The following is a 9,869-nucleotide window of genomic DNA, read 5'->3' on the forward strand; positions in this document are numbered from 1 at the left end:
CATTGTTAAAGCCTTGTTGAGGCTTTTGATCCTTCCATGAGAAATTTGGATGATTTCTCCATGATGAGTTATAGGTGTTTCCATAAGGTTCACCTAAGTAATTCACCTCTGCTATTGCAGGGTTCTCAGGATCATAAGCTTCTTCTTCAGAAGATGCCTCTTGAGTACTGTTGGATGCAGCTTGCATTCCATTCAGACTCTGAGAGATCATATTGACTTGCTGACTCAATATTTTATTCTGAGCCAATATGGCATTCAGAGTATCAACTTCAAGAACTCCCTTCTTCATAGGCGTCCCATTACTCACAGGATTCCTTTCAGAAGTGTACATGTACTGGTTATTAGCAACCATGTCAATGAGTTCTTGAGCTTTTGCAGGCGTTTTCTTTAGGTGAATGGATCCATCTGCAGAAGTGTCCAGTGACATCTTTGATAGCTCAGATAAACCATCATAGAATATATCCAGGATGGTCCATTCTGAAAGCATGTTAGAAGGACACTTTTTGGTCAACTGTTTTTATCTTTCCCAAGCTTCATAGAGGGATTCACCTTCTTTCTGTCTGAAGGTTTGAACATCAGCTCTAAGCTTGCTCAGCTTTTGAGGAGGAAAGTACTTGGCTAAGAAAGCCGTGACCAGCTTATCCCAAGAGTTCAGGCTGTCTTTGGGTTGAGAATCCAACCATAATCTAGGTTTGTCTCTTACAGCAAAAGGGAAAAGCATGAGCCTGTAGACTTCAGGATCTACTCCATTAGTCTTAACAGTATCACATATCTGCAAGAATTCAGTTAAGAACTGAAAAGGATCTTCAGATGGAAGTCCATGAAACTTGCAGTTCTGCTGCATCAGAGAAACTAATTGAGGTTTCAGCTCAAAGTTGTTTGCTCCAATGGCAGGAATGGAGATGCTTCTTCCATGTAAATTGGAATTAGGTGCAGTAAAGTCACCAAGCATCTTCCTTACATTATTATTATTTTTAGCTGCCATCTCCTCTTCCTGTTCGAAAATTTCTGAAAGGTTATCTCTGGATTGTTGTATTTTAGCTTCTCTTAATTTTCTCTTCAGAGTCCTTTCAGGTTCTGGATCTGCTTCAACAAGAATATTCTTGTCCTTGCTCCTGCTCATATGACAAAGAAGAGGGCACAGAAAAATAATAATAATAGAGATCCTTTATACCATAGTATAGGGATCCCTTTGTGAGTGGAAGAAGAGGGGGAGACAAAGAATGTAGTATAATGGAAGAAACACAACTGTGAGGAGGGTTGAGATGTAAGATGAGATGTTAGTAGATGAATAAATAAATAGAATAAGATGGGAGAGGGAGAATTTTCAAAAATAATTTTTGAAAAAGAGTTAGTGATTTTCGAAAATGGTTTTTGAAAAATGTTAGTATTTTTCGAAAAAAATTTTTTTAAATAAAAAATAAAAATAATTAGTTAATTAAAAAGAAATTTTTGAAAAAGGGGGAAGATATTTTCGAAAATTAGAGAGAGAAAGAGTTAGTTAGGTAGTTTTGAAAAAGTTAAGAAACAAACAAAAAGTTAGTTAGTTAGTTGAAACAAATTTTGAAAAGATAAGAAGTTAGGAAGTCAGAAAAGATATTTTGAAACCAACTTTTTGAAAAAGGTAAGATAAAAAGATAATTTTGAAATTAGTTTTGAAAAAGATTTGATTTTTAAAATCTCAATTAATGACTTGATTCATAAGAAATCACAAGATATGATTCTAGAACTTAAAGTTTGAATCTTTCTTAACAAGCAAGTAAGAAACTTCAAATTTTTGAATCAAAACATTAATTGATTATGTTATTTTCGAAAATTTGATATAAAAATTAAGAAAAAAGATTTTTTAAAAATATTTTTGGAATTTTCGAAAATAACTAAGAATTTTGAAAAAGATTTGATTTTTGAAAAAAAAAAGAAAAAAAAAGATTTTGAAAAAGATAAGATTTTCAAACTGAAAATTTGATTTGACTCATAAGAAACAACTTGATTTTAAAAAATTTTGAAAAAGTCAACTCAAATTTTCGAATTTGATGAGATAGAAAAAGGGAAAGATATTTTTTTGATTTTTGAATTTTTAATGAAGAGAGAGAAAAACAAGAAAAATGATGCAATGCATGAGAATTTTAGATCAAAACATGTGATGCATGCAAGAATGCTATGAATGTCAAGATGAACACCAAGAACACTTTGAATGTCATGATGAACATCAAGAACATATTTTTGAAAAAGTTTTAATGCAAAGAAAACATGCAAGACACCAAACTTAGAATTCTTTAATGCTTAGACACTAAGAATTCAAGAATGCATATGATAAACATGAAAAGACACAAAACAAAAAATCATCAAGATCAAACAAGAAGACTTACCAAGAACAACTTGAAGATCATGAAGAACACTATGAATGCATGAGAATTTTCGAAAAATGCAAGATGCACATGCAATTGACACCAAACTTATAACATGACTCAAGACTCAAACAAGAAACAGAAAAATATTTTTGATTTTTATGATTTTCTAATTTTTTTTTTTTGGTATTTTTCGAAAATTATATGAAAAAGAAAAAATAAGGATTCCAAAATTTTTAACATGAATTCCAGGAATATTGCATTCTTAGTCTAAAGCTTCAGTCCAGGAATTAGACATGGCTCACTAGCCAGCCAAGCTTTCAATGAAAGCTCTGGTCCAAAACACTAGACATGGCCAATGGCCAGCCAAGCTTCAGCATGTAATTCAGACATGACATGCCTGACATACCCTACAGTCGTATAACAGCTGATGGTTGGAAGCCTCAGTCCAAAAGAATTTAGACATGGCTTTACAGCCAGCCAGGCTTCACATGCTTCATGAAACACTAGAATTCATTCTTAAAAATTTTGAATAAAATTTTTGAGAACATTTTTATATTATTATTTTTTTATTTTTTTTTTCGAAAACAGATGAAAAATTTTTGAAAGATTTTTGAAAAATTTTTGAAAACAAAACAAAAAGAAAATTACCTAATCTGAGCAACAAGATGAACCGTCAGTTGTCCATACTCAAACAATCCCCGGCAACGGCGCCAAAAACTTGGTGCACGAAATTGTGATGTCCAGGCTCGAACAATCCCTGGCAACGTGAGCAACTTGGTACGCGTAATCGTGATTACACTTTAATTATGTAAAATTCATGGCTCTTTCTTTCCCTGGCAATGGCGCCAAGAACATGGTGCCAATACCATGGTTCACAACTTCGATACAACTAACCAGCAAGTGCACTGGGTCGTCCAAGTAATACCTTACGTGAGTAAGGGTCGAATCCCACGGAGATTGTTGGTGTGAAGCAAGCTATGGTCACCTTGCAAATCTCAGTTAGGCAGATATAAATTGATAATGGTGTTTTCGAATTTAATATAATAAAATAGGGATAGAAATACTTATGTAATTCATTGGTGAGAATTTCAGATAAGCGAATGGAGATGCCTTCGTTCCTCTGAACCTCTGCTTTCCTGCTATCTTCATCCAATCAATCTTACACCTTTCCATGGCTGGCTTTATGCAAGGGCATCACCGTTGTCAGTGGCTACATCCCCTCCTCTCAGTGAAAAATATGCTCACATGCTCTGTCACAGCACGGCTAATCATCTGTCGGTTCTCGATCATGCTGGAATAGGATTCACCCTCCTTTTGCGTCTGTCACTAACGCCCAACAATCGCGAGTTTGAAGCTCGTCATAGTCATTCAATCATTGAATCCTACTCGGAATACCACAGACAAGGTTTAGACTTTTCGGATTCTCTTGAATGCCGCCATCATTCTAGCTTACGCCACGAAGATTCTGGTTAGGAGATCTAAGAGATATTCATTCTAGCTTATTTCATGTAGAACGGAAGTGTTTGTCAGGCACGTGTTCATAGGGGAGAATGGTGATGAGCGTCACACATAATCATCACCTTCATCACGTTCTTAGGTGCGAATGGATATCTTAGAAGCGAAATAAGATGAGTTGAATAAAAAACAGTAGTACTTTGCATTGATCTTTGAGGAACAGCAGAGCTCCACACCTTAATCTATGGAGTGTAGAAACTCTACCGTATGAAAATACATAAGTGAAGGTCCAGGCATGGCCGAGATGGCCAGCCCCCAAAACGTGATCACAGGATCAAAATACAATCCAGGATGCCAAATACAATAGTAAAAGGTCCTATTTATAATAAACTAGCTACTAGGGTTTACATGAGTAAGTAATTGATGCATAAATCCACTTCCGGGGCCCACTTGGTGTGTGTTTGGGCTGAGCTTGAGTGTTTCACGTGTAGAGGTCTTTCTTGGAGTTGAACGCCAGCTTTTGTGCCAGTTTGGGCGTTCAACTCTGGTTTTGGCTCCTTTTCTGGCGCTGGACGCCAGATTTGGGTAGAAAGCTGGCGTTGAACGCCAGTTTACGTCATCTATTCTTGGCCAAAGTATAGACTATTATATATTTCTGGAAAGTCCTGGATGTCTACTTTCCAACGCAATTGGAAGCGCGCCATTTAGAGTTCTGTAGCTCCAAAAAATCCACTTTGAGTGCAGGGAGGTCAGAATCCAACAGCATCAGCAGTCCTTCTTCAACCTCTGAATCTGATTTTTGCTCAAGTCCCTCAATTTCAGTCAGAAAATACCTGAAATCATAGAAAAACACACAAACTCATAGTAAAGTCCAGAAATGTGAATTTAACATAGAAACTAATGAAAACATCCCTAAAAGTAACTAGATCCTACTAAAAACATACTAAAAACAATGCCAAAAAGCGTATAAATTATCCGCTCATCAAGGACTGTATGAAAGTTTTTATGGATTATTTTAGCGTTTATGGTGATTCTTTTAGCCTTTACTTAGATGGATTATCTAGAGTATTAGATAGATGTGTTAATACAAACATTGTATTGAATTTCGAAAAATGCCACTTTATGGTAAAAACAAGGGATTGTATTAGGACATGTGGTATCTAATAATGGCATTTCTGTAGACCCAGCAAAGGTGAATGTTATTTCTAGTTTACCTTACCCCTCCTCTGTGAGGGAAGTCCGTTCGTTCCTTGGCCATCCAGGTTTCTACAGGAGATTTTTTAAGGACTTTAGTAAGGTGGCACTTCCCTTATCCAGATTACTGCAGAAGGATATTGAGTTCGAGTTCAGTGAGGATTGCAAACAAGCGTTTGATAAGCTGAAGACTGCTCTGACTCAAGCTCCAATTGTGAAAGGACCAGACTGGAGCCAGCCATTTGAAATCATGTGCGATACTTCCAACCATGCAGTAGGAGCAGCCCTGGCTCAGCGTGAAGGTAAGGATCCTTTTGTTATTGCCTATGCGTCTAAGACTTTAGACACTGCGCAGTCCAATTATATTACTACTGAGAAAGAACTTCTTGCTATTATTTTTTCTCTGGACAAATTCCGGGCTTATTTACTTGGTACTAGAGTAGTAGTGTATTCAGACTATGCAGCTTTAAAGTATCTATTAGCTAAAAAGGAGTCCAAACCAAGACTTATATGCTGGATACTGCTGTTACAAGAATTTGATTTAGAAATAAAGGATAGGAGTGGTAATCAGAATTTAGTAGCAGACCATTTGAGTTGCCTTGAACATATTAAGGATGATTCTACTCCTATAGATGATAATTTTTCTTTTGATAACCTGCAAGCAGTATCCGAGGTAGTCCCTTGGTATGCACCTGTTGCTAATTATTTAGTTAGCCGCACATTTCCTCCAATTTTTTCTAAGCATCAAAGAGACAAGCTGAAAAGCGAGTCTAAATATTATATATGGGATGACCCATATTTATGGAGATGTGGCGCTGACCAGATAATTAGATGTTGTGTGCCTCAATCAGAATTCCAGTCCATTTTAGAGGCCTTTCACTCATCTGAGAGTGGAGGACATTTTGGCCCTCAAAGAACAGCTAGAAAGATCTTAGACTGTGGATTCTGGTGGCCTACTCTTTTTAGAGATGCTGCTGAGTTTTGTAAATCTTGTCTCCCATGCCAGAAATTTGGTAATATATCCAGAAGGGATGAGATGCCTCAACAATATATGCTTTTCTGTGAAATTTTTGATGTTTGGGGCATTGACTTCATGGGTCCATTTCCAAATTCTAATGGATATTTTTATATATTGTTAGCTGTGGATTATGTTTCCAAATGGGTGGAAGCAATTCCTACCCGCACTGATGATGCTAACACTGTTGTTTCCTTTGTGAGAAACCATATTATATGTCGCTTTGGATCACCACGAGCGATCGTGAGCGATCAAGGCACCCATTTTTGTAACAGGAGACTAACAGGATTGATGAAGAAGCATGGGATAATTCATAAAGTTGCAACAGCTTACCATCCCCAAACTAATGGGCAAGCCGAGGTGTCAAACAGAGAAATTAAGCGTATCTTGCAAAAGATAGTAAAGCCTCATAGAAAAGACTGGAGAACCAGGCTACAAGATGCGCTGTGGGCATACCGAACAGCATACAAGACACCCATTGGGATGAGTCCCTTCCGCTTGGTTTATGAAAAAGCTTGTCATCTCCCCGTTGAGGTAGAACACAGAGCTTTTTGGGCAGTTAAGGAGTGCAACATGGGAATTGAGAAAGCCGGAGCTGAAAGGAAGTTGCAACTGCAGGAACTGGAGAACCTTCGCCTAGAAGCTTATGAGAACTCCAGAATTTACAAGGAAAAGATGAAGGCTATACATGATCAGCATATCAAGAAGAAAGAGTTCCTACCTGGGGATTTAGTCCTCCTTTACAAATCTCGACTAAGGCTTATGCCAGGTAAGTTGAGATCAAAATGGGAAGGTCCATACAAAGTAGAAAAGGCCAAACCGTACGGAGTTTATCACCTACGCCATCCTTCAGGCTCTGAACTTATTAAGGTTAATGGACAACGCCTGAAGCTATACCATGGCAAGAAAGTGCAGAAAAACAAGGAGCTTGAGATCTTCCTCTTGGAAGATCCCCACATAGCAGAAGATTGAGCTAGTGGAGCGTCCAACTTACGGACGTTAAAGCAAAGTGCTAGGTGGGAGACAACCCACCATGGTATGATCGTTCTTTTCTTTGTTTTTCCTATTCAATAACTCTTCTCTTTATTAGTACTTTCGTGCATTTGTGTTTACATGTCTTTATATTTCTTCCAAAAAAAAAAAAAATTTTCGCTACGCGATGCGTCCGCGTCGCAACGGAAGTGAAGAAAAAAATAAATGAATAGAGAGTCACGCTGGAGCGTGGCTGGAGGCGTGCCAATGGCACAAATCGACCCACGCGACCGCGTGCTCCACGCGGTCGCGTGCCCTGAGTTTTCGACTTAAAAGGGTGCACACTTAAATATTCTGCAAGAGTGGTGCTGGATTGGTGCTGGAAGCACAATCCTTATCACGCGACCGCGTCACCGACGCGGCCACGTCATCCATTTTCTGACGCACACTCACGCGATCGCGTGACCCACGCGATCGCGTCACTCCAATTTTGGCACGTAATTTAATTTGAACAGAGAGTTGTGCTGGAGCGAGGCTGCACTCGCGCCAGAAGCATAATATGGGTCACGCGATCGCGTGACCAACGCGATCGCGTCACCTTACTTGAGGCACCTTCATGCGAACGCGTGCCCCACGCGGCCGCGTCGCATGCGCCGCACAACTCAACCATAAATTGCTACATATCTTATCTTTCTCTCCTCCAAATCCTAATTTCTCTTTTCCCTCCCTATTTCTTACTTCCCCCTTCCCCTTTCTATCTCACCTTTCACTCTCTATCTCTCTCACCTCCATTAACAAGGTTTTATTTTCTTCTTCCCTCTCTCTCTTTCTATCATTCTTATTATTTTATATATATTTTCTTCTCTTTTCTTTCTCTTTTCATTATTCATATTTTCCTTCTTTTTCTTTTCCTTTTTACATGGTGTTAGAAATTTTCTTTTGAGTCATTATCCCTCATTATATGCTTGTGGATTGTTGCAAATTGTTTGACATTTATTTTTATTCTATTTAAGGGATTGCTTGCATGTTCATCTTCATATTTTCTATACCTTATTCTCCATGCATGCTATGTGTTTGTGAAAAAGCTCATATGGCATTATGCACTTCTCTATGTTGTTATACTTTTCAATGCTTGCTTTTCACAACTTTCTCTTACTATTTTATTAATTGAATTTAATTGTGAATACAAACGTGATGGTTTGTTACAAAGTATTGCTTGGTCTATGCTACTCATGCCCTTTGCCGGCATGCCAATAAACACCTTGCATTCACTTGTCTTTATCTGCACTAGCTATTTTCCATTAATGGCTTTTCATATGTACTCGAGAGCATGTGTTAATGTCATTTACATTTTACTGTGCACCCTTCAACCTCTTTTCCGTTTCCTTCCTTGCTGTCTATCTCTTTGAATTTAATTTAATTTCTCTTCCCTTCTTTCAGGATCGCCACCAAGAAAGGAAAGGAGAAAGCAACTTCCAAACCACCAGCAAGAAGAGGAAATAAAAGAGCATTACTGGCAGAGCCTTCTTCAACCGCAGTCAAGCCCTCAACAAAAAGAGTTAAGAGGATAATAAAGGTTGATGAAAGGGAGAAAACCTTTCCAACAAGGGACACTGCGCGAGTTCCCAATCGCTACTGTGAGCAGATGTTCCCTATCCTGGCAGAAAGGAACTATAACAATGAATACCTTCTTATTCTCCCGTCCAATATTGCTACCTTTGTTGATCCACAAATTGAACGAAGACAATGGGGTTTCCTACGGAGACAGCCAAGGCAGGTCAATCTTTCTTGGGTAGTTGAGTTCTACTCCAACTTCTACATGCCGACCCTACAGTCTATTTATGTCCGGCAGAAGCAAGTCTCCATCACAGAAGAGGCCATTCAGCAAGCTCTGAATCTTCCCCCTATTCCAGAAGGAATGGACGCCTTTCAAGAAGCCGCACTTAAGCGCCAGAGGTACCAATTTGACTAGGACTCCGTTCTCGGAGTCATCGCATTACCTGGCAGCCGTTGGATCTACGGATACCACCGTACCCGCCCTAAGAGAATCTTGGCTTCAGCACTCACCTTGGAGGCTCGCGTATGGGCACAGATCATGTCCCATTACGTCTTCCCGAGCACCCACGAGTCCTCCTTCACTGCGGACATGGCTGTTCTACTATGGTGCATCCTTACAGACCAACCTTTGAATCTTTCAAGACATATCCGGAATGCTATGGGACACGTACAAATTGCGGGCAATTTACCTTTCTCTGCCATGGTCTCAGATCTTGTCTCAGCAGCCGGAGTCTCCTACAGAGCTAGGGACACCAAAGCCGTGCTTCCACGGGATGATCAGTATGTCCCTAACGGGAAATACCTCAGACTTCCAGCAGCCACTACAAATCTTCCTACGGCTCCAGTTGAAGACAATCCTTCTTCAACACCACAAGCACCTACAACTGATGCATTGCTCCAGCAGATAATCGAACGGTTGGATCGGCAAGAACAGAAAGCTAAGATGAGAGAGCGTCGTAACGAGCGCCGATTCAAACACCTCAAGGAGCTACTCAAGGGACACTTCAAGGACTCGGATACCCCGGACTCCACTTCTTTTACCAGCACAGGGAGCCATGACGGCCCCGATTGTGGAGATACTGCTACCAGCCCACCCCTGTTCTTGACAGATGGCACCGAGGACGGTGCAAAGCCTTAAGTGTGGGGAGGTCGGTCAGTACCTGACTTCCGGAGGTAATTTCTTTTCTCTAGCACCAATAATTAGGATATGTTAGTTAGATTTTCTTTCCTTTATAAAATAGAATAAATTGCAAAGGTTAGGATAGTTGCATGCATGTTCCACTTGATTGAAAAGACAATAAGTTTCTTTTAAGACTCTATCTTTG

At 39.4% G+C, this 9,869-nt stretch overlaps 1 non-coding gene across 1 annotated transcript; it reads left to right on the top strand.

The window, feature by feature from the left end:
* The first annotated feature begins 481 nt into the window (after nucleotides 1–481).
* Nucleotides 482–589, top strand: LOC112731121 (small nucleolar RNA R71). The gene has a single exon (XR_003166913.1). It is a non-coding gene; the product is annotated as a small nucleolar RNA R71 (small nucleolar RNA).
* Nucleotides 590–9,869: the final 9,280 nt, after the last annotated feature.

This window comes from Arachis hypogaea, chromosome 12, assembly GCF_003086295.3.
Source record: "Arachis hypogaea cultivar Tifrunner chromosome 12, arahy.Tifrunner.gnm2.J5K5, whole genome shotgun sequence".
In the NCBI taxonomy this organism is placed as follows: Eukaryota; Viridiplantae; Streptophyta; class Magnoliopsida; order Fabales; family Fabaceae; genus Arachis; species Arachis hypogaea.